Below are 26,889 nucleotides of genomic sequence, written 5' to 3' on the forward strand. Positions count from 1 at the left end.
ATAAGAGACTATTCAAAGTGACATGTATGTGAGGTAACAGCAATAGTGGTGGTCTTCTTTTCAGTGCAAAGGCAAACAGAAGGTATACACTATTATATTAAGAAGAGGAAAAAATATGGTGATAAGGTCAAGTATAAAACTGTGATAAAAGGAAAAAAACTAATCAGTCATGGAGCAGAAAAAAAGTCTTTATGCTGAAAAATTGGGAATTTATGGTGAAAAGAGGGTGACACCAAAAGCGAAAGATTTGACCAAAAATGGATGCATTCCCTTACTCTGAAACATGATCCCAATGGTTAAAGGGATATTTCTGTCTTTTTAAAGTTGGGCTATATAAGGCACTTGGCATTAGCATTTCAGTGTATATTGCCTCTTGAAGTGTAATGCACTTGAAGAAGATAGGCTATACAGTGCTACGGACAGGCAAGGCCATCCAAAAGGGGGGATAAAAGGGATCTCTCTCTCTAGGGCCCAGCCAAACTGGGGGTCCATAGAGGTCAGCAAAATTATGGTTCATTGTAAAGCTAAACTGTGATAAACCTTTTTTAACCTTAATAATAACCACTATTATCAAAGTAGCAAATATTTTATTTAATTATTTATGCCATAGTATATAGCCTTCTTAAAAACATAAACCCCTCTTCAAAAATCAAAAACATAATGGCCTTAAAATGGCAAAAATGAGCAGAAAAGCTGGTGAACTAGGATTTTAAAAGTTACAGAAATGGATAAACGATGGCAATAAATAGGTGGAAAGTCTCTAAAATGGGGGAAATTGGTTACAAATTGCAAAAATGGGTAAAGGGGGTGGTGAAAAGGAATTAATAGTGGGAAAAATGTGTCAACAGAGGCAAGAATAGCTGTAAATTGGCAGAAATAGAAAGGGTTTAAAGCGGCAAAAATGTTAAAGTGGCAAAAATGGACAGAAAAGAGTGATGAAAAGGGATTGAAAATGTAGCAAAAATTGGTAATAAGAGGCAAAAAATTTACAAAATTGATGGAAGTGGCAAATAACAGGGGCAGAAATAGACAAAAAAGTGGCTTAAAAGGGTTAAAAATTTGCACAAATAAATTATTTAACCATCAGAGCCCATTGAGTGCACTTTACAGGTTAAAAAAAAAAAAAAAAAAGAAGAAATAACTGTTAGCCAGATTGCTGGCACCAATGCTATTGATCCAACACACATACACTGATACCATCAATAAATCACAACTGGGGAGGACCAAGCCTTCTCAGGGGCCTGGACCATACTGTGAGAGGGGTCTGGCTGCAGCTGCTTCATTTCTGTTGGACCAGTCATCTGAGACACTGTATATCTCAGAAAGGAAATGCCGTAACTTACCGATAAAAAGTAGTTACATTTTTATATTTTTTTTTAAATTCAGCTTTATTCATAAACAAAATCTGGCAGTAACATTCATTAAATAGCCATTCTGAAAACATTACAGACCAGGAAAGACTTCATAAAACAGAATAAAGGTTAGAGGTCTAACCCAGGATAAGATTATGCAAAGACCCATTTTGGATGTAGTTACACTAATGGTGGCTCACTTTAGCTATGTTAGCTTAAGCTAAAGCTAACATAGCTACACTAGCTACATTATTAAAGTGGGGGTATTATGCCTTTTTCAAAGCTTTGCACTATCTCTGATACCCACGTAGTAGCTTCACATGGTTTACAGCTCAAAAAATTCCTCATGTTTCTCACACTGGCGTCCTGAAAAACCCTTATTTTAACCTCTGAAACGCTTCTTTTTTGCTGCTGTCTCTTTAACCAGCTAACGGAGCTGTGTTAGCAACACTGGCTATGTTGGAATGCTTTTATGTAGGAGTAGCCTTTCTCCTGTTTACTTGGCTTTATTAAGCATTTCATAATTGGGTTTTGCAGGTCAGGTTTTAAACTTTTAGCTTTTGGTATTCCAACCCTTACCTTAACCCTAAACAGAAGTTTAAGCAGATTTTATTTTGAAGTTTCAGCGTGTATTTGAGATACATAGTGTCCCAGATGAACAGTCGTGAGACTGTCTTGAATTCTGTAAACAGGTACAGTCTTTCCACATAACTTATTGTACACTATATGGAACATTTTTTTATGCATTTTACTTTTCACCCAGAGAGCCTCTGTGTTTGGCATCATTTTGCAATGCAAGCTTTGGCTACAGGCCACATAATCTTCTACCTCGGCTTATCTGAACAGCTATATATGTAGGCACAGAATTTTTATATCAGCACAAGACTGGAGAAAGAAACTAAAAAACTGACAACATAATCAAGTAGCTTAACTGCATGCACTGATCATGTGAATATAGTCCATGCAGAGATGGTGGGCAATAAACATCACTAACCCCTCACTAATGGAGAGTTCTCTGAGTTATATCCCGCCAACAAACTGAAAACAAACAAACAAAAAACACTAAGGTAGCTTGTAGGTAGCTTTTCACCAAAGGACTGCTAGATTAGTTGCGTTCATGCATCAGCTTTATGAACCGTATTACTACAAGAGTGGCTGTGAGAGATCTTATATGCTTCTCTTGTTATCAGAATAAATGGCATGCTAAGGCCAAAAGTGAAGGTTATGCCTGATTCATCGTGCAACACAAGAGAGACGACAAAACCACTACACAGTCAATTTTTAAAAATTGGTCAGGATTTTAAACCTTTTGAGTTTTTGGTCTGATCTTAATCGTTTCAACTTTAAACTATGAAAACAGCTCAGATAAGTCTGAAAGCAGTGCAGGAGGTTAAAGACTGGATCTCTAAACCATTGATAGTTTGAGATAATCTTAGAAAACATTCACCTGAAGTTTTAAAACAGATATCTTCAATGTTCAGTCAGAATCAGTTTTAAATCAGTTGTGAACTCTTGTAGCCTGAGCCTGCTCTAATACTTTTCAAACAAAAACCTGGTTGCTTGGTTGACCTCCAGCTTCAAGGCTCTGAGCTCTAGTCTCTTAAAAATGTGTGCATGGTGGAAGAATTTAACATTTACAAGAACCTTATAACTTTGGTAATGGGAGAAGCAATAACATTAAGAATTCCCAGTGGCTACTGCTGTCTCTTTAAATGGTACCCTATCATTACCAGCTTTACACCATTGTTAGCAAACCACTAAACTGAGCTGTTTTCCCTCCTTTTTTGTTAGTTGTCAGCAGGTGTTGATGATTGTCTTTTGTCAGCAGGTTTGTTTGTTGGTTCAGATTAATCTTGGGATAGAAAGGCTTAAAAAAAATCTTTATTCCTGTCCAACCAGTCAGTGAGTGAACTGGTTTAGCTCCACAGAACTGCCTAAGAAATCCTATCGAAGCCAGCTGTCTAAATGTGTGGGTGGCTCAATTGAAGTGAGAATGATATTGATTTTTCACAAGTCTGTATGAGGCAGTATTCAAAATCAATGAGCACTGTACTTTCAAGGCTGAACCCCTACATGCTGGAGGATCTTGTGCGAGCTGTCAAGGTGGAGTGATCAAAAGACGGCAGAGATTGAGATAAAAAGCCAAACAGAGAGATATGCAGCCATTCAATATGGAGAAGGTTACTTACCTTTTGTGTTTCCTCCTCAAAAACCTTCAACCGTCCACGGTAATCTCTGTGAACACAAACAATCCCAGTGAGAGAGTGCTTTCGTCCAACATGTTTATATGCACCAAATAAGTCATGCTGAGTTATATGGGTTTGGAAGGAATGCATTGCCCTTTTCCAGTAAAAAGAAGGTGGAAGAAATTTTTAGTTTGGCAAAATGATAACCATGATTCCTGGGATTGGCAACTCCCTTCAGCACAAGAGATGTACTTGACTCAAGCTTAAGCTGACAGTACATTTATTGTTATTGGCTCAGTCCACACTTAGGGTCAACAGATATACCTGTATCAGAGCTACCAGCTACCCAAACTACACCAAAACCTAAACTAACAACCAACAAGGAGAGCATTCTCTTTTTTACTTTGATTCAGTGGGTCAGGCAGGATTAATTAAATTCATATCCATAAAGTAAAGGTTAGAAAAGTTAGATCAGAATTCACATGTACCTAAAGCAATCTGATTACAAAAAGCTAAAGTAATTTACATTCGGCATTTTGGGTACTTGCTATAGGAGTACTTGTAATTAGATTTCTTTGGGTACCAACTACATTTTACCACAATTTACTGCACTTTCAAGAGGGTGTTTTACTTTGGTTCACATCAAGGACACAGAACTGTTTACACCACTGGGTAGAAAAGTGGCTTGTTTGTGGTTAATGGTTGCCACAGTACTAATCTTACTCTTTGATATGACTTTCAGCCTCAACTCTTTTGTAAGGCTTTCCACAAGATTTTGTGTCTCTGTGGGAATTTGTGCCCCTTCATTCTGTAGACCATTTATGATGTAAGGCACTGATGTTAAACAAGAAGGCCTGATTCACAATCTCCATTCCAGTTCATTCCAAAGGTGCTCCATAGGGTTGAGGTCAGGGATCTGTGCAGGCCAGAAAACAAGAAAAACTCCTCAAACTAGGTCTTTATAGTTCTTGCTTTGTACATTGGGGTACAGTCATGTTGGAATAGAAAAGGGATTTCCCCAAACTGCTGCCACAAAGTTGGAGGCATAGCATTGTCCAAAATGTCTTGGTATGCTGAAGCATCAAAATTGGCCTTAACTGGAGATAAGGAGCCTAACCAAAACCCTGAAAAACAGCCCCATGCCATTATCCCTTCTCCACAAAAACATCACAGATGGCAGGTAACCCTCTCCCGGCGTCCACCAAACACAAACTTGCCCATCTGACTGCCAAACAGAGAAGTCATGACTCCACAGAACACATTTCCCCTGCTCCACAGTCCAAGATTGGTGGACCCCACTCACCACTCAATCCAATGCTTGGCATTGAACTTGGTGATATAAGGCTTACATGCAGCTTCTCAGTCATGCGGTGGGATCATGGAGATACCACCACACAGTCTTTGCGCATTAAAGCCAGTGGAAGTTCAGAACTCTTCAGCTGGCAATGACTTTTACTTTAACGGTTGTTGACCCCACTCTGTGGTTTTACATGGTCTTGTGCTTTGTACCTGAGATGCTGTTGTTCCTAAATGCTTCCACTTTCTAACAATATCACTTACAGTTAACTGTGGAATATCCAGCAGGGATGAAATTTCACTAAACATCTTATGCAAAGATGACATCCATCGCAGTACCACACTTGAAGTCACTGGTATCAGATGTTTGCAAATTGAGACTGCTGGCTAGGTGCTTTATTTTATAAACCTGTGGCAACATGTCTGATTGAAACACCAGAATTCAAAAATTAACTGGTGTGGCCAAGTACTTTTGTCCAATAGTGTAGTATTACTTAATGATTAAAAAAAAGTCAAAACAAACTTTCTGTCCACTACATGGTCAGTTCTTTTTTGTAGATGCACCACCACAAGGAAAATATGTACGGCCCTTCAACTAGATTTGCTAGAGGCATACTCCAAAATGAGTGTTAAGGGAAATCTCCCAGAATGCCTTACGAAATCATCAGCAAGATCTGAAACTCACAACAATGATGTAATGTCATAATTTTGCCTTCTTTGGCACATTATGGTCCTTTAAATTTTGAATAAGAGTTGTAAATTAACACTTGTGGAAGAAATGTCTGGTATTGTCTCTTGACGTAAATGCTGTTGACGACTTCTGATGATCTATGAGGAATTTTAAGGGTCAGCCCATTTTTTGCAGAAGATTCATGCAAAGTCAATGGGCAAGGGACTGAAACAGAGATTCCACATACTATATTCTCTTATTTTCATACATAAAACAAATATCAAACTGCTTATAAATAGATAACTTCATGTACCGCACCCATGTCAGACATACTCCTGCCAATAAATCAGTTCCCCCTCAGTGCTGGTAGACTGGGACAAGGGCAGTAGTCCTACTACAGGGCCTAGCTGAGCTATGCATGTTAACATACTCAATGTGCCCCTGAAATAACAGTGTATTACCAGTGCTTTGAACCAAGCCATACTTCAAACCTTTCAACAACAATAATAAAAGATGATCTGTAAAGCAGTGACCATAAAATTAAAGCAGATAGAATGAGGACAAGACACAGCGCAAATCAAACAGCAACAGCATTATTTTTAGCCCTGATGAAAAAAGCACTAAATCCATTATCTGGCTAAGTATAACAGGAAACAAACAGCCCTTTTAAGCCTTTTATCTTTTTTATATCATTGATCTTTGCTGACTTAAAGAAAAAAGCCGAGTGGAGGTCATTGGCAGCCTGCTTTCACTGGTGCCCTGTCCCTTTAAAGACAATGACCTGAGCAGCGGGGCAGCTTGGCTGGAGATGAGAAAGTAGTTATTTCCAGCACCCTCCTCATTTATTTGTGTACGTGTTTTAAGAGACCCAAAGCAGCAGGCTGGATGCCTGGGTGCCATGCTGATAAAGCAAGAAGGGGACTCTGTGCACTCTACCCAGGGCCCCTGAGTGATTCGTGGGGCAGCATGGGGGGGGGGCTCGGACAGGGGATCAGGGCTCTAAGCCAGGCGGATACACTCGGTTGGATAACATGTCTTTAATGCTACTGATGGACTGCCCAACTGGCGCCCCGGCTTGCTGGCACCCTGCCCAGCGTTCTTCTACTGGCTGAGTGTCTGTATAGCTTGGATGGCTGTTATGAGACAGACAGGGAAAGTCAGAGGTGACAGACAGACGGACAGACAGACCGCAGACACACAGACAGAGGCAACCTCAAACACACAGGACACACAGAGGCCACAGGCAGAGACAGACAGATGGGGAGAATCACTGACGGACTAGATGAGGAATGGGGTTCATACGGGTCAGCAGAGCTATTCTCCAGTCATGCACAGGCACTGTGAGATTCACTGACCTCAATAGTACATTGAAATTTAATATATGTCTAACAATGCACAAATTTTTTACTTCAGCTGGAAGGTTCTACAGCTATTCTAAGAAGCTGCTTTGCTATTTTTAGCCTCAATGTACAAAAAAGCCTAACTAACAACAGGCTTTCTCACTATGAGGTCATAAAATTATGACTTCTTAGATAATAGTGCTTTTGTGCAACTCTTGCAACCAAGTGAAGGGTATAATGATCTAAGAGCTAAGAGAGACAGACGATGAGGTTATGTTAGCTTAAGCTTGGCTGTATGCCCTTTTTATAATACAAGTGTAACAAAACAATGATTTTTGGTGAGATTTGTGGTACCCACCCTAGGGGTTCCTGGACAACAGGTTGGGAACCACTGGCCTAGACAATCAGATTGTGTTGTCAGCAGGACAGTAAGACTGTGGAGGGTTAAACCAGAACCAGAGGTGAAGGAACACCTCCCAGAGTAGTGCACTTTTGATTAATTATTTTTATCATCTCAGTAAAATAAAATGCTAAACCAGGCCAATAACCACCGACCTTTAGTGTCCAGGCATGCCTGTGCCCCAAAATTCAGTTTGTTCAACTAGTTATGAGTGCTGTGTCCCACTTCCTTGGCCCTGGGATGGTTGGAAAAGGTCTGCTTTGGCATAGTGCGATTGCTCATACCCGCACACACATGCACATGACCTGTAATCAATACAACCATTCCCCTTCACAATCACTTTCAATGATGTGGGAGAGTTGGAGAGCCTTTTAACACAAAAAGTCAGTGAAAGTCAAACTGGTCAGTGTGCTGGCTTTGAAGCTAGACTCTGCATCTCTGCAGATGGGGCTGATTTTACCACATAATTAAACTAATTCTTAAGGACACATGACCTAAAAAAACCCAAAAGTGTACTTAGACATTTTCAGGGCATTACTGTGCAGCAAAGTTTTGCAACATAACATTTATGTGTTCCTTTTCCTGCAGCATAGGTCACTGTAAAAGGATGTTAAAAATGTGATTTTTTACTTGAAAAAGCAAAACAGACATTTCCGCCCTGTTTCTATGAGCTGATAGAACACATTTTAGTTATAAGTAGATGGTATTTGATTACGTGAAGTATTTATTTGTCAGATTTTCCTAAAATATTTTTGGGCATTACTTTGGGCACACTTTAGCTTATTTATTTGCACATTGTAAAACAATACACAATAATATAAGAAAACAATGAGCAAGCCAAAAAGGCTTATCAAGATGCTGCCCTCAATATGAAAGAGTTATTCTAGGCAGCATTGCAAGTTAGCTAGAAAAAGAACAATAACATAGAGGTATACATCTACATGGCATAAAGGATTTCAATCAGATCAAAGATCTGTTTCACATTCCTGTCATATTAATGACATTTTGGATCATTTGCATCATGAACGAAGTTTCCCACTCATTTAGACAAATCCTACCTGTGGGGAGCAACTTTGATATAGCATGGATGCTATGCAGAACATGGTGGAAGAGCACTTATAAAATATAATATAGTGCATAGTATTTCAACAAGAAGAAGAAAACTATTCAACTCCTTGGCAAGAATCAGACAAAAAAACAAAACACAATGTAATGCTATTTGTCCCTTAATAGGAATATAGAGTTGCAGAGTACTAAAACACTGTGACTGATCCATGGCTAAGGAAATGTTGGAAGCCTTGCCATTAAAAGAGGACACCAGAGACAAAGCTGGATCCCTGAAGAGGAAAGACTTTGCACCCACTGCAGCCAACAGGAAGTGGAAACAGAGCTGCACTTTCGAACCAGTCCTTTATATGTGGACATCAGAGACAAGTTCTTTCTACTTTTACCAGCAAATACAAATAATTCACCACCATGAACAAGAAACAGATGCTTCCATATCTGCTGGATGAAGTGCAATAGTGTGCAAATGTTGCAGCACATTATGTGAGCTGTTGGGACCAAAGAAGAACTTCAATCACCACACCACTTTGTACTGTCTGCACATAAAAAGATTTATTATAGAAAATTTAGATTTTAACCATGATTTTAAAATTAAACAAAGACTTTGATACCAATTTTAACACTTTCTGTCATTTATATTATTATAAATTTGTAAAGTGCTTTGGCAATGAAACTAAATGTTTGTTTTTCCATGCCAATAAAACCTGTTAAATTGAATTACGTTCCATTGAAATTGATATGGCATCAGAATAGGAGAAAATATCCATAACTGATAATAGATCTACAAGGGTTAATAACAACTATGACTGGCCTCAGTCTGTGAATAATCTGTTAATTCTATTTACATTGTGGTTCTGGATATTGTGCTCAGATTTATTTATCCATGTCATCCCTGGAAAATGAATAAACCAAAACTAAGGCTTCTTCTTCTGTGGTGTTGCTGGAGGTTTTCTTCAATGTGCAGGGCTGCACTCCAACAACTCAGTTCTCCTCAATTATAAACAGAGCATGTTTGTGAAGTCTGAGTGGATTCAATGTGATGATACCTGCTGCCACTAATGCCAAGACAGCGCTTCATCAGAACTTATTTACATTAGACTGTCCGATCAGCAAGGAGCTTTATTTAAAATGGGGAGAATAAATATACTGTGTACAGTGAGCTCTAACAGGACAGCCTGTTTATATTCTGCGGACTCTTTAGGAAATCAAGCTGTGTTTAGATTATCGGACACTTCGACGGCTGCGGGTTATTTAATAAATAAACAGCTGAGGCTCAAGGTCTAGGATTCTGTTATGTGTTTGGTTCAACATCATTTGAGTGGTCTGGTCAAGCGTTCACCATATATTATTCTAAACCCTCTTCTTGAGAGTCGTGATAGAAACACAAGCTCTGTCTGCACTGTTTGTGTTCAAGTGCAGCGAGTCTGAAATGAACAGCACAACCTTCAGCTAGAGTCTAACACAACAACACTCCACTAACATAATGATATACTGAGCAGATGATGGCATTAGTTCAACATTTGTTTTAATGCCAAAGTAATTAAACTCTCACTATTTCTACAGCATTTAAAATATAACAAGAATAAACAATTGCTCAGACACTATTGCTACTGGAAATGGTCCTGTCATTGGTTAATCAGTATTCCTTGCTACCATTACAACATGAAAACAAAAGAACACTTCACTCTTTTTTTTAGAGAAAAAGTTACTGAAATGTATAAGTCAGGGGATGGATAGAAAAAATTTCCAAGGTACACGTGTGTAAATCTGCCTTGATCAGGCCGTCCTCCCAAACTGAGTGACTGTGCAAGAAGGAGACTAGTAAGAGAGGCCACCAAGACTCCTATGACCAGTCTGAATGAGTTACAAGCTTCAGCAGCTGAGATGAGAGAGACTCTGCATACAACAACTGTTGTCTGGGTTCTTCACCAGTTAAAGCTTTATGGGAGCGGGCAAATCCATCTTGAAAAGCTCCTATCTGAAGAGTTTGTGCCAGGTCTGAAAAAGGATCTGACCAATCAGTGTCATCTGAGGAGAACAAGGCGGAAACTACGGACATGGTTTAGTTGTACTGAAAGCAATGGCTCCTTCTGGTGTAGCTATAAACTCACATGTAGATATAGTGGCAGTTTTATCAGAACTGGAGCACACCACTTCAAGAGCAAAGAGCCACACTGACAGTTTTTCTTAGCAGAAAATACGTTTTTGCAGGCTTCCCTACCAGTCTCTGCATGAGTTCTATCCACCAACAAGCTCCACTGTTATCAATTATGACAGCGCCTTACTGTCGAGCTTGGGTTACAACTGGACTACCTCATTTTCTCTTCTCGCTCTGATTGGCCTTCTGAGAATTTTTTGAAAAGCCTACGCTTCCCAAACACTATATTTGCAAGGTTTCCCAGATGAATATGGCCTGCAATGGATATATGAAACAGTCTATCTGGCATGTCAGGTTAATAATGATGATTTTCCATAACTAAATCTTACAACACTGTTTTAACAGTTTGTTACAAACTAGGGAAAAAAGAACAGATGCTAGAGACAGAGATGGGCTGTGCACATCCTCATAAGATGAACACAGCATGGATGCAAGATGCAACTTGGCCATGGCCAGTAGGGGCAGTGTGAAGGCTGAGGGGATGTGTCGGGGTCAAGCTCTGTCCACTGGTAATCAGTTGATCTGTTGCTAACTATTGATTGGTAATATTAATTTCTGATGTCAGATTAACATAACAATAATCCTCTGTAGTGTTGCCATATAGTTTACATTCAACACATCAGGCAGTTGTACGAAGCTCTCTGGTGCAACCTCCAGAGATATCCTCCAGTAAAACAGTGCAAATTCAAGTATATACAATTACATTAAAGACTTAAGGTTCCATGAAAGACTGTCAGTGTTTGAAGACTTGATTGAAACATGAAAAATATCTTAGTATATATCTCCTGGGGTTTCATTTAGAGTTGTGTGTGAATATGATGCACTGACTTTTAGCAGTATGACAGTTGCAGGTTAGCAGAGTGAAACAACTGGCTTACTGACTTCCATGCCTGCTTATTGTAATAAGCAGGCGAGCTTCCATTGTTGATATTGTAACTGACATGGGGTCACGGCGTGCAGCCAGTGCCGACGGGCCTGTCGGTTGAGACAGCTGAGAAGTGGCCCCAGAGCTGTGGGAGTGGCCTCGACCCAGATGGTCGTCCTATACAGCACAGAGATTCAATACCTTTCTTTTCCCCCTCACAGACCAGATGGAGACCATTACAGTGGCCTGAAAGACCTGAGAGAGCCAGAGTGAGAGAAAGTAAGGGAGACAGAGGTAGGGGGGAGTGGAGGGGAGACGGGGGGGGAGTCTCGCCTTTCCAAAATCTCTAATTACCACAATTGTTGAAATCTTTTCAGGCCGCTTTTTTCTTGCTTTTCTGATACAAAAAGCTCCCTCTCAACATGCACTGCAAGCCCTCCTGAGAATTCCTATAAGAGAGCAGACTGTTTCACACAAGAGAGAGACACGGAGAGAAAGAGGGAGGAATGCAGAGAAGGGATGGAGAGAGGAGGGAAAAAAGCACATTAAAGATATGCAAATCAAACTGTCTGGGGTGAGGAGCATTAACCAGCGTTAGCAGGATAGCTGCCTCTATTTTTAGTGTTTGCATGTGTGTGTGAGTGCACGCCGCTGTGTGTGTTTCTGTCTCTCTCTCTTTCTGCCGAGGTGTGTGATGACTTCCTTAAGCCCGGGCTTTCATGTTCTAGTGAGACAGTCTGGGCGTCGAGATATGTCGGCAGAAATATTCTGCCTAATTGAGACACTTCACAAATGAAGCTGTCAAGTCGGAGCTTCAAACAGAATTCACAACAGCAGTTGAAAGAGAATTTCTAGGACAGCAGTGAAGGAGTTTCTTTTTTTCCCTCTTTCTAAACAAGTACAGTGCGTTAAATGATTACAGGTTGGTTTCAGGACAATGATCAGAGTTGCCAAGGATGCTTGAAAAAAATAAGAAACATCCACAGAAAGAGTCAAAAATAGAAGCCACGCCAATCAAGTCTTCAAGTTTAAATAAGTGGAGGGGAGGGATGCAGTCAATTCGTTTATTTTGTACACATGGTTTCGACATCATCCAAGGCCAGTGTCAGAGCCATCCAATGCCGAGACTCTTTCAAGTGATGTAATGCTACGTCTGGCAGCCATGTTGGCCTCTCTGAGTTCCTGGAAGCAGCAGGGTTGGTTCCAAAAGTGCAACTAAAACATGCCAGAATTTTAGATACAAACTTACCACAAAATTCTCCTGCAGCCACAGTGAGAAACCATAGCTTACTGAAGAGTAGATTTAGCAATTTTAAACTTGGGTGCTTAATTTATTTCAGGGTCTAGATTACTGTGACATCTGGACTTAAAATGTCAATTGCACAGGTATATAACTTTCCAATCTGTGTTGGGTTGTCTTTTGGAGGGAAAAAGTTTTATTGTCATCTTACACTATATGGACAAAAGTATTTGGCTACATGTTAATCACTGAATTAAAGTGTTTCAATTAGACGGTTTGTGAAATTTCATCCCTGTTGAGTGTTCCACAGTCAACTGTAGGTGATAATATTAGAAAGTTTAAGCATTTAGGAACAACAACAATTCAGCAAGTTGGCAGAAGACTGCATAAAATCACAGATCAGGGTCAATGACTTGCTGAAGAGTTTTGAGCTTCCATTAGTATTAATGTAAGCACAAAAACTGAGTGGTGAGAGCTTCATGCAAAAGGGTTTCCATGGCCAAGCTGCTACCTGCATGCCTCACATCACCAAGTCTAATGCCAAGCATCAGATTTAGTGGAGTAAAGCCCACTGACACTGGACTGTGGAGCAGTGGAAACCTGTTTTGTGGAGTGACGACTCATGTTTGGTAGTCAGATGGGCGACGCTGGGTTTAGCAGATGCCAGGAGAATGTTACCTGCCTGACTGCATCATGTCAACTGAGCTAAGCGCTCCACTTGCAGGCCTTCCCCCCTTTACTATTACATACTCATGCTGAAGCTGGTTGGCAGAAGAGCTGAAACACCTTTGTTGTCATGGAAAGCTTTCAATGTTGTTCTCTGCGCTTGTTTTTATAAATAAATGTACGGTCCTGACAAAAGTGCAGCTGTGGCTAATTCTGAGCTAATCATTCCACTAGCAGGCCTTGTATAAAAGCATTCACAGAATAACTAACACTTTCCCCCTTACCTATCACATGCTCATGAAGAAGCCAGTCAGCAGAAGAGTGAAAATATCTGTCCCAACATGAAAAGCTTTTAGGGTTGTTTTTATTTTTTTATTTCATACAAAGATGTTGTCCAGTTCTAGTGAAGAGAACGCAATGCTAAAGCTATATATGAGGTATTTTTAGCAGTGGAGGCAGCCATTAGAGAGCTTTCAGTACAACTAGACCCTGAACTCTGTATGTATGGCTCTATTTACCACCCTGAAGGCAGCCATTACCAATGGCTTTCAGTACAAGCAAACCCAACTCTGTGTGGTATGACTCTAAAAGTGAAAGTAGCATCACTCAGTCAGACACAGACAGAGCCATCTGTAGGGCTGACCTCAGCGGTCATTCAAAAACAGAGGCTTACATGTGAAAATTCGGTTATTCTTTATCCTTTCAGAGATAACTGCTGATTTAAAGAAGGTGTTTATTTTTCTGTGTAAATAATCAAACAACTCTATTGGACGTTTCCACTCATTTGCATCTCCAAAGCCAAAAAGAAAACATTAGAGACCACTTACAAAAATCTGCAGCTCCCATTTCTATCAGAAAGCCTGGCTATCTAAATTTGTTTATCATGTTGTGGCTTTATGTAAAATCCATGAGTGGCTCGAATATCCATCCTTTCAGTGGTGCATAGTTCATTATCACAGATCAGCAGCACTGTTCTGTATTACATTTACCATTGAACATATGGGACACAGATGATAGGAAATGTACTGAAGGATGGTCTGAGAGTGAAACAGCTTTCAAACATGTTTCTTAAATGAAAAACTTTCAAATGTTCACATGATTTGATCCATCTGGCTTCCTGTAGTCATTTAGGTTTCTGGGACAGAGTTTGTGGTATTATACTTAGCCTCAGTTTGGAAACAATTGACCTCACTACTGAAACTTATTTTTATTCCTACATAATATTTTCCTCAGTGTGATATCTCAAGAGCACCTTAAGGGAATTTCTCCTCTCTGTTGGCACAACTTGAACCAAAGGATGAAGTGATTCAGCCCCTTCAGTCCTGTTTACTGCTCTATGAAACTGGCCCATTACAAGAGGAAAGTACAGTCCAAATTATAAGGTCATAGGAAGTGTACTCCTGCAGAGTGGTTATTGGTTTATTGTCACTGCACTCAACAGAGAATGAAATAGTCCTGTACATAAAGATTAAGATTACAACTTGAGAAACTGTTTTATCTTCTTAACTGTTTGAAAAACATGTAAATTTCCCAGGGCTAGGGGTTTCATAAAATGATAGTTTGAAGCAGAATACAGATGCTCTGTGGCAGGGTGGTTTGACTACATGTAACACCTACGCTGGAAGATAGAAAGCAAAGGAGGAAAAAGTGCCAGTGACACACTGAAAATGCCTGTTATTGTCAGATTACGATAATACAGAGCTTATAAAGTTATATTGTGTCTATTATTCCCACTCTGTTGTGGACTTACAGATGATGATGGGTCATAGGCTTTCCCTAACAACTTTCAATTACAGTTTTTCCTTCTAAAAATGCATGACTACACTGTCCTCATTGTGAAGTCTTAGCCAATCAAGTAAGGCCATTTTCTTGGTGTACATGCCATGTTACTTTGCTGATGAATCCATGAGGGACAGATAGAGGTCTACATGTGAACCACAAGGACTCAACTTCCACCCAGGTAAAAGTCATGACCTTTACTGAATCAAGCTCATCCACAGTGGTCATTACTTACTCTTGTGAGAGAGACATCTACTTCATAAATGAACTAACATTTTCATGTAGCAAAGGCTTGCAGAGTATGTCTGGTAGTGTTGTAGTACTCAAGAACGGTCTTGGTCTTGAGACCGGTCTCAAGACCACATTTTGAGTGTCTTGGTCTTGTCTCGGACTCAAGAGCATTTTTACTCAGTCTTGTCTCGGTCTCGGACAGGCTGGACTTGAGATTTTCCATCAAGACTGGTTGAGACCAGCACTAATCTGCTAGTGTTTGACTTCATTAATGTGATGATAAGGAGAAGCACTTGCTAAAACAACAACTAGCTAAACCTGCAAAAACTCAGGCATCAGTTACTCTCATTTCTAGTCAGAAATACATCTGAACACTTATTTTAGGCCTCATTCACCTGACAAATCTAGATAAACATCTCATTTGCAGATATTTAAAATAATTCCGGACTTGTCGGTGTTGTGCCCACAAAGAGTTGCAGATACCTTGTTTTTATCTGTGAAATTTAACAAAAAGAAAACCAAAATTAAAGAGAGAATGCTCTTTAACTGCTTAACCCTATCATGGGTTTTTAAAACTGATTTTTATGGTCTTGGTCTTGTCTCAGTCTTTGCTTGTCCTGGTCTCGGTCTTGAGTTGCTCTCAACCCCAGAAAAGCTTGGTCTTGTCTTGGTCTTTGTGCACTCTGGTCTCGGGAAAGTCTTGGTCTCAGATAGTGTGGTCTTGAGTACAACATTAATGTCTCTCATAAGAAAAATACATCTTGTAAATCCTCAAGCTGAATTAGCTGAATGACCGGGATGAGCCGGGTCATTGACTATGGTTTTCTTTTTGTTTGTGTCTTGTTTGGCACATAATGATTGTGACCAAAGTAACTTTGTTCAAACACTAGGGGTGGGCATATCGATGCTGCTTTATGGATATATATATTCACAAAGTACACATTTGGTATTAGGTAAATTTTACTGATATTACTTTAGTACCTTTACAAAACATCTAATAATGCTCCCCTGTTTTCAGTTATTCTCATCTGCTCGTTGTGCTGAGACAGCGCTGCTCATCGTTTTCCGTGTCACGTGACTGCGGAGACCAATCAGATGTGGCCAACAGACACATACAGCAGCATGACTCGAGAGTGAGCATACTGACACACGACACCTCTGAGCCATCAGCTCTAAAAATTATTAGTCATGAGTAACTCAAGAAACAAATTTTACACTTTAAGAAGATTGATAAATATGTGAATGACTAATGTTTTTGTTTATATTGAGTTAATTTTAGCCTTATGTTACCATTACATAAACAGCTGATATTAACAGTAAAAGGAGCTGTATCTAGACATTAGCCATACTGGGCCTGTATTTACTTGGTATAGGATCTATACTAACTTTTGCAGTATGGTCGACCACTATCAATCACTACCAATCCGCTCAAATTTTTTATTTTTAAGGTTCTGCAAGTTCAAATTTGGCCTTTGACACTTTCCCGCATGTCTCTCCCCAGCTCTCTAGTCCTTTTTTCTGATTCTGTCCACTGTCCTCTCAATAAAGACATAAAAGCTCACATATAAATCTTAGATAAAAAAAAAAAAAACCATTATAGTCTGTTGGCCAGATGGATGTAAAATTTATCCCATTCGACTGAATGCTGAATGTTCCATCTGGTCTTTGTCTAAAAAGCTGGATCAAATAGTTTCTGTTGAAATAAACTCACAGTCAGCAAAGTGCGCTCCTCTGTCTTCAAGGTATGCCTTGTTTACATGTGTGTACTGAGACGAGTCAACTGGTAGTCTACTGGTTACTATGGGTGTATCTGTGATATTCAGTGTGCATGCTAATATTTTGGTCTGCACGGTACCTCGGATGTGTAAAAAATGATGATGATTGCGTTGGAATCAAGAGAGACCACTGGACGTTGTTCTAGCTTAGCTAAAAGGTTATTTTCTTTGATTCAGTTGCCAGTGTTTCTGGTTAAGTGAGATTTTAAGATTTGAACAACTTATTTATCAGTTTGTCATAAATTAGTTATTAGTTTAAAATCAAGAACAGTTTCACAGATTGGTAGGTATCTTCAACATGCCTATCTGTCTGTCTATGTAAAAAGTTCAGACAAAATGAGCTAACCGTGAGCTTTCCACCACAACTGAGCTACCATCTGAGGGCACGTCTAGAGCTGATGACGCGGCGGTTTGAGCCCTCCTTGATCTCATCCACAATCTGATCTCTTGCTCACAAGCTCACAGTCTGACTTTACATAATTTTAAAGCGAAAATCAAAACTGTAGACTGACAGCGCTGCACACCGCTCTTACCCCACTGACTCTCTCTCTCTGTCTCTCAGTGATCAATAAACAAACTATAATTCACTATCTATCATGGGCCCAGTGTTTCATTTTTAAAAAGTCTAGGATTTGTTTGTCTATAAGAAGGGGAAAGGGTAAAACTGTGTTATTAGTAGGTACAGACAAAGTGGTAATCCTGGTCCGTCCTAAACTCACTCACCAGTGTGAGAACTCAGGCTGTGCGCAACAATCAGGCCACAGTATGAGCCATAGAATCTGAAGTTTTGGTCTTGTGTCATAAACGTTTCAGTCGCTCAGCGAATGCTGACTTTAGACAACAACTGTTAAAGAATTATAGATAGTCCGAGCAGTGCACTTGGAGGAGGGGCTGGCTTGCTTTGGCCCTGCTCTAGAGCAGGACCATTTTTTCAGTGAAGTTTGGCTCGGCAACACTGGTGATAGAAAAGTAAATCAGCAAGGCTTGGTTTGGCTCGGCGCGGCCAAAAGTCATAGACGAAAAGCCCCATAAGTTGCCCCAGTGTATAAGCTCATGGCAAATTTTTAGGGGGAAATTTGGTATCAAAAGTGTGGCTTATACACCAGATTTAACAGTACCGTACATAAGGATAACAGTTTTGCTTTGGGTACAAAGAGGAGCATGCTTGACCTGCAAGTATTGATGGATAAATTAATATGTGAGAACACAGATGAGCAAAAGGCTGTCTCTGTATCATAAATGCTTCAGAGAAATATTTAAAAGGTACAGAGCATAGAAGCCTTCAAGAATGGTTCATATTTTTTGTTTCACCGATATGTAACAGGTCACACAAGGGTTTTAACCTGTGCGTTACTTTCCTCCGTATTTAATACTGTAACTTAGAAAGTCACCTTTTAAAGGCTGTAATCTTATAAAGTAATAAGTTACAGCTTAGAAGAGGCATTGCCTGAATACAGAAGACTTTTTTGTGCTTAAATGTACTTTTAAAACGCAGCACTCGGCTCTGCCCTTAAATTCAGCCGCTCTGATATCTGATGTCCGCAGCAAAGCTTTGGTGGATGGAGCTAATATGGCTGAGGTGCATGTCTGTGAGGAAAGTGGATCAGTCACACAAAATGAGAGCGTCTGCCCCGTAACTTTCATCATGAACTTTACTGTGTTTGTCAGAGCAGTCTTTGTTTAGACAAGATGAGCCGAGCCCAGAGAACAGCAGGCTACTGAGGGCCTGCCGCAGAGTGTGATACCAGCGGCAGCGGATAGCATATGGCACCGGGAACAAGATACAACACAAACAAACACAGGACACAGGGATGGGCAGCTAAAACGATGGGATTACATAGGCTGTGTACGGTCTGTGTGTCAGCGAGTGTGTGCATATTATCGGTGCTGCGTGGTTGTAGGTGTGTGTGGCTGCTGAGCACGTGTCACTTTCAGTTTTCAACTCAGAATGTAAGAAAGCAGTAATGACAGAAAAGTCAGTGTAAAGTGCTGTAAACATTATATATATTCAGCTGGGCCTTTGTGAGCGAGTTAGTGTTTGTAATAAAAGTCCAGACAAAAGAAAATATATGATGTGTTGAACAATAAAAGGTCACTGTCCACAGTGAAGTGATGCTTCTTTTTCTTTTAAAAACAACTTACCAGCATGTCTTATGACAATCTGGAAAAAAAAAAACTGGCTTCAGACTGCAAGATTAAAAGGAAATTCACTTGTGTCTGGTTTCCCAGCATCACAGGCAGTTTCATCATTAGGCAAAGACAGGCGATATCCTGTGGTTTCATGCTCCTAGAAGCCTCAAGAAATCAGGTATTGGTGCTGATACTCAGAACACATTGCCATTACCGTAGTAGATATGATTTTTACAGCATGTTAGCGTCTGATTATTGAACAGGTAGGCTAAATAGAGCTATGCCTCAGTTTGGTGATACTTGAACCTCAATGGAGATGAAAAAAGTAGAGCTACAAACTATGCACTGCAAATTACCTTAAGGTTAAGTAAAGAACATCTTATGAAAATAAAAAATACTTTTGACACGATTCAAGGAACTTTTGTGGCATTATAAGGGATTCATATTTGCACTCGGTTTTGGTGAGTGCTCAAACTAAAATACTTGTGGTATTGGTGTATCCTTGATCAAAACAGAGATATGAGTCAAAAATTATTTTCAGTAATGAAGATGTGTATTTTTATTCAAATAAAGGGCCAAGACTGAATAAAGTAGCTTAAAACATATTTTAATTATTCAAAAAGCCCCTGAGCAGAGCCCCTGGCCAAAACATTGAGGTGTGAGCCTCTAAAATGGGTTAAATGTTTTCTAATCAAGCAAATTATAATTAGGCAGATCACTAGACAGATAGGTGGATGGATATAACAAAATAGTAAGCATATGTGAAAATCTTGATGAGTACTTGATGAGTTGGGTATTTGGGTACATTTCCAGTTTGAGTTTACTCTCTGGCTTTGTTATCACTAAAACCATATGATTACTTTTTGGGTGAGGAGCCGACTAGTGTTTGTCTGGGGCCTTCAAACCACTAAACCTCTCTTGACCAGCATGCAATGCACAGCAAAGCTGTTTCCAATGCAAATGAATGGGGGAATATCAGGAACCAGATAAGAGGCTAATGTGTCTTCTTTAACAGCTTTTCTCCCACATTGTCTTATGAAAATTCATCTGTAGGAAATGGTTAGATGACACCTCAATAGTCCACAGTATGCCTGAAAGCCATGAAAATGATGCATGGTCTGTGTACTCAACCACAGCCAGCTCGGTATCGCATAACACAGCACACACCTGTCAATGCAAAATGTAAACAGGCTCTGAGTGACAGGGGTTCTAGTGTGTGCAGTCAGTGGCTTGCACTTCCCACAATTCCCTCCATATTCAATGTCTTCCTGCATTGCTGTTTCCCCCTTGGTGATGCAGAGCGTGCTCCCATTGGTTGCTGATAACATTCAAGTGTTTAACTATGGAACATGCACAGGCCAAAAGGAAAACCTTTGATTAAGACTCAATTCAGCATGAGTTCATAAGTACCTTGTACTATCAACTAAGATTTTTATGCTCCAATTGTATTTTGACTTATTCTTACTAATTCAGGCCTTATTCAAACTTGTAATATCTTGAAAAAGATGTTTTAGGCTTATGGTCTGTTATTTTAATGCAAAACAAACTGGTGAGTGTGGCTTGCTTATACAGGTAGTCTAAATTTGGACCGAGTTTGTGAAAATTTTCGTGTCTCCACAGCATTGACTGGAAGCGCCGCTCCGCTCGGCTTAAGATATGCATAATGTCCATTTTTCACAGAGCCGCTCTCAGTGTGCATCAAGTTGAATAGAGAAAATGGACCCAAACAAAAAGACAGACACTTCAATGCACAGAGCATCCAATCTATTTCAAAATGAAAAAATGAACATGGTGTGTAAAAGTCACCAATGCTCTGCTGATTCCATAGCTGAAGAGTTCTCATCTTCCACTGGCACAAAAACTGTGCAACAGGAGTTTCATGGTATGGGTTTCCATGCACGAGCAGCTGCATGCGAGCCTCACATCAAGTCCAATGCCAAGTGTCTGGTGGAGTGGTGTAAAGCACACTGACTGTGGAACAGAGGAAATGTATTTTGTGGAGTGAAAAATCATGCTTCTCTATTTGGCAGCAAGATTGTCAAGTCTGGGAGTGAAGGATGCCAGGGGAACATGACCTGTCTGACTGCACTGTGCCAACTGTGAAGTTTGGTGGAGGAGGGATAATGGTATGGTAGTGTTGTACAGGGTTTGGGCTGGGCCCCGTATCTCCAGTGAAGGCCAATCTTAAAGGGGACATATTTTACCCTTTTAAGACAAGTTTATATTGTTCTCAGAGGTCCCAAAAACATGCCTGTGAAGTCTGTTGCTGAAAAACACTCCAGTATTGGGTTTTGCATGTCTAAAAAACCTCTCTGTTTCAGCCTTGCTCAGAACCAGCCGTTTCTGTGTCTGTGGCTTTAAATGTTAATGAGCTGTCTGACTCCGGCTCTCTCAGGAAATGGATGTGGCCAACTCCATATTAAAGGACATGTATTTGAATATGTTTTTGCAGCTCTTACAGCTGGCACTATTCTTGGAAGGCTTTCCACAAGATTTTGAAGTGGGAATTTCCACCCATTCATTTTGTAGCACATTTGTGAAGTCAGGGCTCTGGTTGGAAAAAAAAAGGGCGAACTCCATATTAAAGGACATGTATTTGAACACAATATCATTAAAGTCCCTGTTGGTGTAATGGTTCATATAGAGTATATATTATTTTTTAGACAGTTCTTTCCACACAGGTGGAACAAAAATATTTTAAAAAATGCTTTGAATGGTTTTAATCCAGACAAACACTTGGCTTAAACCAAGCCCATGTAAAGTGTGTACACTCATTACTGATGTTTCTCCTCATTGTTCAAGACAAAGAGTATTTTACTCTAAACTTTTGTTCTGTCAGCTCATTAAATTCTTCTTTTGGAATCAAAATGTATAGCTGCCTTCTTGATAACACTGGTGTTGCTGTTTAAAGGAGCTGTCAGAAGGAGGATTAGCATTCACTGCAGCACAAGTCTGGTGGATCGTAGCCAGAGGACAGAAAGGCGAGCAGGGTCTGACAAAAAGCAGGAGGGCTAAAGTCAGCCCGGCCCGGGGGCGAGAGCTGCACTCCACAGGGACACACATACACTACACTCAGGCTGGAGTCTCTGCTGATAAACAGCGAGAGAGAAAACACACATGTGGACGGCACACATGAAAATACATGCAGCACACATTATGATTGGTGAGGAGACGTCAAAGCCACAGGCCTGTTGTACAAAAGATTCTTTGTTCTGTTACTGCAAAACACACATACACAGAAAAATGCACACGCACAACAAAAAGCACGGTAGCTGCATGCGTAGCAGACAGCAGAGCGAGGCTGCAGGTTCAGGCTGTCAGGATGTCTGAGAGCTGCGTCTATCTCACACATCTGTGCAGTCTCGGTGGAGTACACTACATATCATCCTTTACATGCATCTACTGTTTCATGTTGGAGTGCGTACGCTGACATAGAGAGACTGTGAGAGTGTGTGGGGTCACCTTACAGCAGGTTCTGTCAGGAGCTGAAGATGAACTGTTAGAGAGAAATGTCTCCTCGTGTCAGTTTATCAGTCTGGCAGCTTCACCCCTCCTCCAACCCCGCAGCCTCACATCTCACACTCACTCCAGTTTGTCTGCAGAGGTCTGAGCAAACGTTTCTCGTAGAACATGGAGGAATTCTGCGAGCACTAAGAATGCAAACACACCCTCACTTCTTTATCATTACTTTAGCATGCTAGCCGTCAGTTAAAATAAATAATCTGGTGCATACAATTAAAGGTTTTCCAACACAATACGGTGTAAACCAGACAAGACACAGAACTGTCTGTTTACTTTAAATATTGTAATGCACAATCAAAATGAAAATATTAGCAAGATAGCCAGAAACATCTCATTACTCTCATACGCCACATGATTATCCTTATTTTATTTTCCCATATTATTTTATTTCTAGATTTTTTTTTCTACCTCATTGGGTACTGGCTGCTCAAGGAGATGGTTCATTGTTTTCTTTATCTTTTATTTTTGCATTGTTTGATTTCAATTATGTTTAAACCTTGAGTAATTGTATGAATGCAAATGATAACATCATCAGGATGTGGAACATTTTGATAGCTGCCCCAAATCTTGATTTTAGATCACAAAAATCTTTCTATACTACAAAAAAAAAAATACTGACAAAATTTACAGCTGACGAAAAATTTTGATTAGACAAAAATGAGGACTTATTCCAACATTATATGTGTCATACTTGAGTGTTTATTCTTATTTTTGCCCAGTGGCCTGGAGTGATTTTGCAAGAAATAAGTTGTCTTTAAAAGTCTTGGAATATGTCAAACCAGTGGTTCTAAACTTGTTTAGCCACCATCAACTCCTCACTTAGACAATGCAACCCAAATTTCTGATATTTCAACCAATCAGTGTTAGTTCATGAAAAGTAGCACAGTTTGGAGCTCATACAGCACAAAATATGAAAATAAAACAAAGCTGTAGGTAAAAAAAAACATGGTTTAAAAGAGTTTAATAGATTTTTTTTGTATCTAAAAACACATTACTGACTCGTTAAAAAGGGCCCACTTTTCTTTCCCAAACCATCAGTGAGAACCACTGTGTTAAACCTTCTATAAACAGACTGATCTGTAGCTGAAAAATGAAAAAAAAAAGGGGGATCTGGTAATTAGGTTGCAAAGTGCAAGAAACCAGTGTAAAAGAAAAATCACAGCATATATCTGTAGACTGCATATCACTCAAGTAAACCCTGTGACCAGAGCTGGGGGTAATGGGTTAGAAAGTGACCCGTTTGAATACTCGGATTACTTGTTTGTTGTAATGAGGGCCATAGTTAACCTGACACATCAGATGGATGTGTGAAACACATCCATCTAGAAGAGCACTCATAGACAGTGTTTGGGAAAGGGCAGAGCCTTTGAAAAAAAAACTCGGAGGGTGATTGGATGAAAATTCTGCCTGTCACATCTTTACGGGCCAATCAGACCAACAAAACACGTGACATAGCCGCTACAGAGCTGCGTGCCCCCACTGAAGGAGTAAACTCCATAAGGACTGAATAACGCGAACCATGGCGACTGAAGACATTTTAGTACACGACTTTTGTCATTTTTGAAAAGAAAACAACTCATTGCTGTTCTTTGTTCTTCTTTTAACGAAAAAATGTCATCAAGTTCTGTTAACACTGGCGCTTTAGCAGCATCCACGCTAATCTCTTCCACCATAACTGCACCGGCCTAAACGATTCAGACAAGAGCTTTGCAAGATGGATTCGCCAGTGAGAAAACACGGAAATGGGCGTATCCATCTGCTTTGCAAGGTTAGGCCATAGTGTGCTTGATTTAAAATTTAAGTAATCTGTTATCAGTTATCTTTTCATAAAAGTAATCTTTTACTAAAACAAAACCCCAATTTTCTTTCTGTTGCCACAAAGAAAGAAAAATAACAGAAGCTTCACGAAGCATCTGCACTGTTTGCCCTTTTTTCTATCCTGTGTTCACGTTGGCGTGTAGCAGCATGCAAGCAAATGGTAAAGACAGCTATGTCAGCACGCGTACATCACCAGCTCATTGTGCTAGTGAGATGGCACAGAGAACAGCATAACACTGTGGAATCATCCTCATTATGTCAGATTTTAAATAAAAGAGATAAGAGCAGCATCATGGTGAAATCTAAGTTTTAAAGTTCATGTTGGTCTGTTTTCACTGTACCGGATGTGCAGCCGTTCGAATTACGCACAATTATTGCCCACAGCGTTTTTGTGATTCTGTACTTCTCTGCCCAGTCTGTAAAGATTTTCATGTCAGTCATGTTTTCAGGCTACAGTTACAGATTATGGACCGTAATTTAGGCTGTACAATGACAGCAGAGTCAACACATTCAATGGCAGACATGTCATTGCAAGATTTTTGCAACAAATGAAACAAGAGGTTTAAGGGTTTCAATATTTGGTAACAAAAAAAGTACTTTAAACAGGTTGGTCATATCAGTATGTAATGCAGTGACAAATTTCTTTTCTCAGTATGTAACTCAGTACTGTAACATGTTAGTTTCAAAGGCTATAACATTTTTAGTACATATAAAATATTTTTTTCTGGCATATCTGACTGTTAAGCGCTATGGGACTCACTAGGTGAGCATATGATGCACTGTTTGCTCAGAAAGATCACATCCTTATTCTAAACCTTGTCCGCTGATTTCTCTTCATGCAAGAAAAAATTCTGCCGATCCAAATATAAATGCAACAATCCTAAAATAAAATACACTTACATATTTGATAGAAGTTTGAAATCTTACCTTTTAATGATATTTATCCTACAAAGTTGTTCAGCTCCATGCAGTTTTCTCCTATTTTGTCTCTGAATGTGATGGGAGGAAACCTGCCCTTTTATCTGCACATATCTGAGCTCTCATGCTGACAGGGCTCAGTTCTGTCTACATAAAAATGATGAGCCAAGAGGGGAATGAAAACTTTTCAGGTCTATTTTGATGCAAAACTCAAAATATAAATTTTCAAAACAACATTTCCTCCCTGAATAGAGCAACAAATGACAACTTGATAACAAATAAAATTGCACCCTTGCTTGGTGTGACAGCTCCAGATCATATCCACACATGTGGATGAATTGTTGAGTTGCTTAAAGCTGAGGTCTGATTTTACTCCTGGTTACTGTTAAATATGGAAACCCATTTCCAGCAAAATAAAAGAAAAATATGTAAAAGGCAATTCTTGAGAAAAAAAAAATCATAATTATGAGATAAAAAATAATGAGATAAAAAGTAATAATTATGACTTTTAATCTCATAATTTCAACTTTGTTTCATATAATTATGACATTTCATCTCATAATTTTGATTTTTTATCTCTTAATTTCATCTTTGTTTCACAGAATTATGACTTTTTTGCTCATAATTTAGACTTTGTATCTAGTAAGTATGACTTTTATTTCATAACTTTTACTTTTTTACCTCATAATTATGAATTTCTTATCTCATAGTTTGACTTTATATGTCACAATTATGACTTTTTAGCTCATAATTATGACTTTTTATCTCATAATTTCGACTTTATGTCTCATAATTAGGACTTTTTATCTCATAATGTTGACTATTTATCTCATAATTTTGACTTTTATCTCATAATGTCGACTATTTATCTCATAATTATGACTTTTTATCTCATAATTTTGAATTTTTACCTTTTTTTTTTTTTACTTATCTCATAATTACGACTACATCTACATGTAAAAGGAGGCACAGAGAAAACAAATCAAGCATCCCTTTATATGCGTATCCCTATATAGGCAACACTCATTGATTCAGGCGACAAACATGTTAGCCTGAGTCCATTGAGGAGGGATAAGCAAAGCGGTTCAGATAAGAACATTTTCAATGTGTGAAGTTATGAACACTACTTTGGATTTGTTGTGCTGAAGGACAGGAATGTGACAGTGAATTGTAAACTATGCCCAGACCAGAAAACAAACAAACAAAAAAAAAAAGTCCATCCTGCTGCCATGGGTGATTGCAAATCACTTTTTTAGATGTCAGCAATGTCACTCTTCATATCTACTCATCTTCGTGCAGCTCAGTGGACCTTCCGTGGCATTGTTCTTGACGTGTTTTTCCTGTAAGGTGCTATTTTGGTTGGATTTTCACAACTTTGCTTTCTCTTTTTGTATTAAAGAGCAGAAGGGGGAGAGCTCATTTTAGTACATTTTAGTACACTAGTGTGGGAATATGTAAAGTTTAGCATTGTATTTTTC

General features: G+C 39.4%; 1 long non-coding RNA gene across 1 annotated transcript in view; it reads right to left on the bottom strand.

Moving 5' to 3' along the window:
• Positions 1-26,889, bottom strand: part of LOC121519090 — a 181,984-nt gene that overhangs the window by 71,370 nt on the left and 83,725 nt on the right. Inside the window, exon 3 of the long non-coding RNA XR_005992689.1 lies at positions 3,542-3,587. This is a non-coding gene — a long non-coding RNA (uncharacterized LOC121519090). The remainder of the gene's footprint in view (positions 1-3,541; positions 3,588-26,889) is intronic.

The sequence above is a fragment of the Cheilinus undulatus genome, linkage group 2 (assembly GCF_018320785.1).
Source record: "Cheilinus undulatus linkage group 2, ASM1832078v1, whole genome shotgun sequence".
Classification (NCBI taxonomy): Eukaryota; Metazoa; Chordata; class Actinopteri; order Labriformes; family Labridae; genus Cheilinus; species Cheilinus undulatus.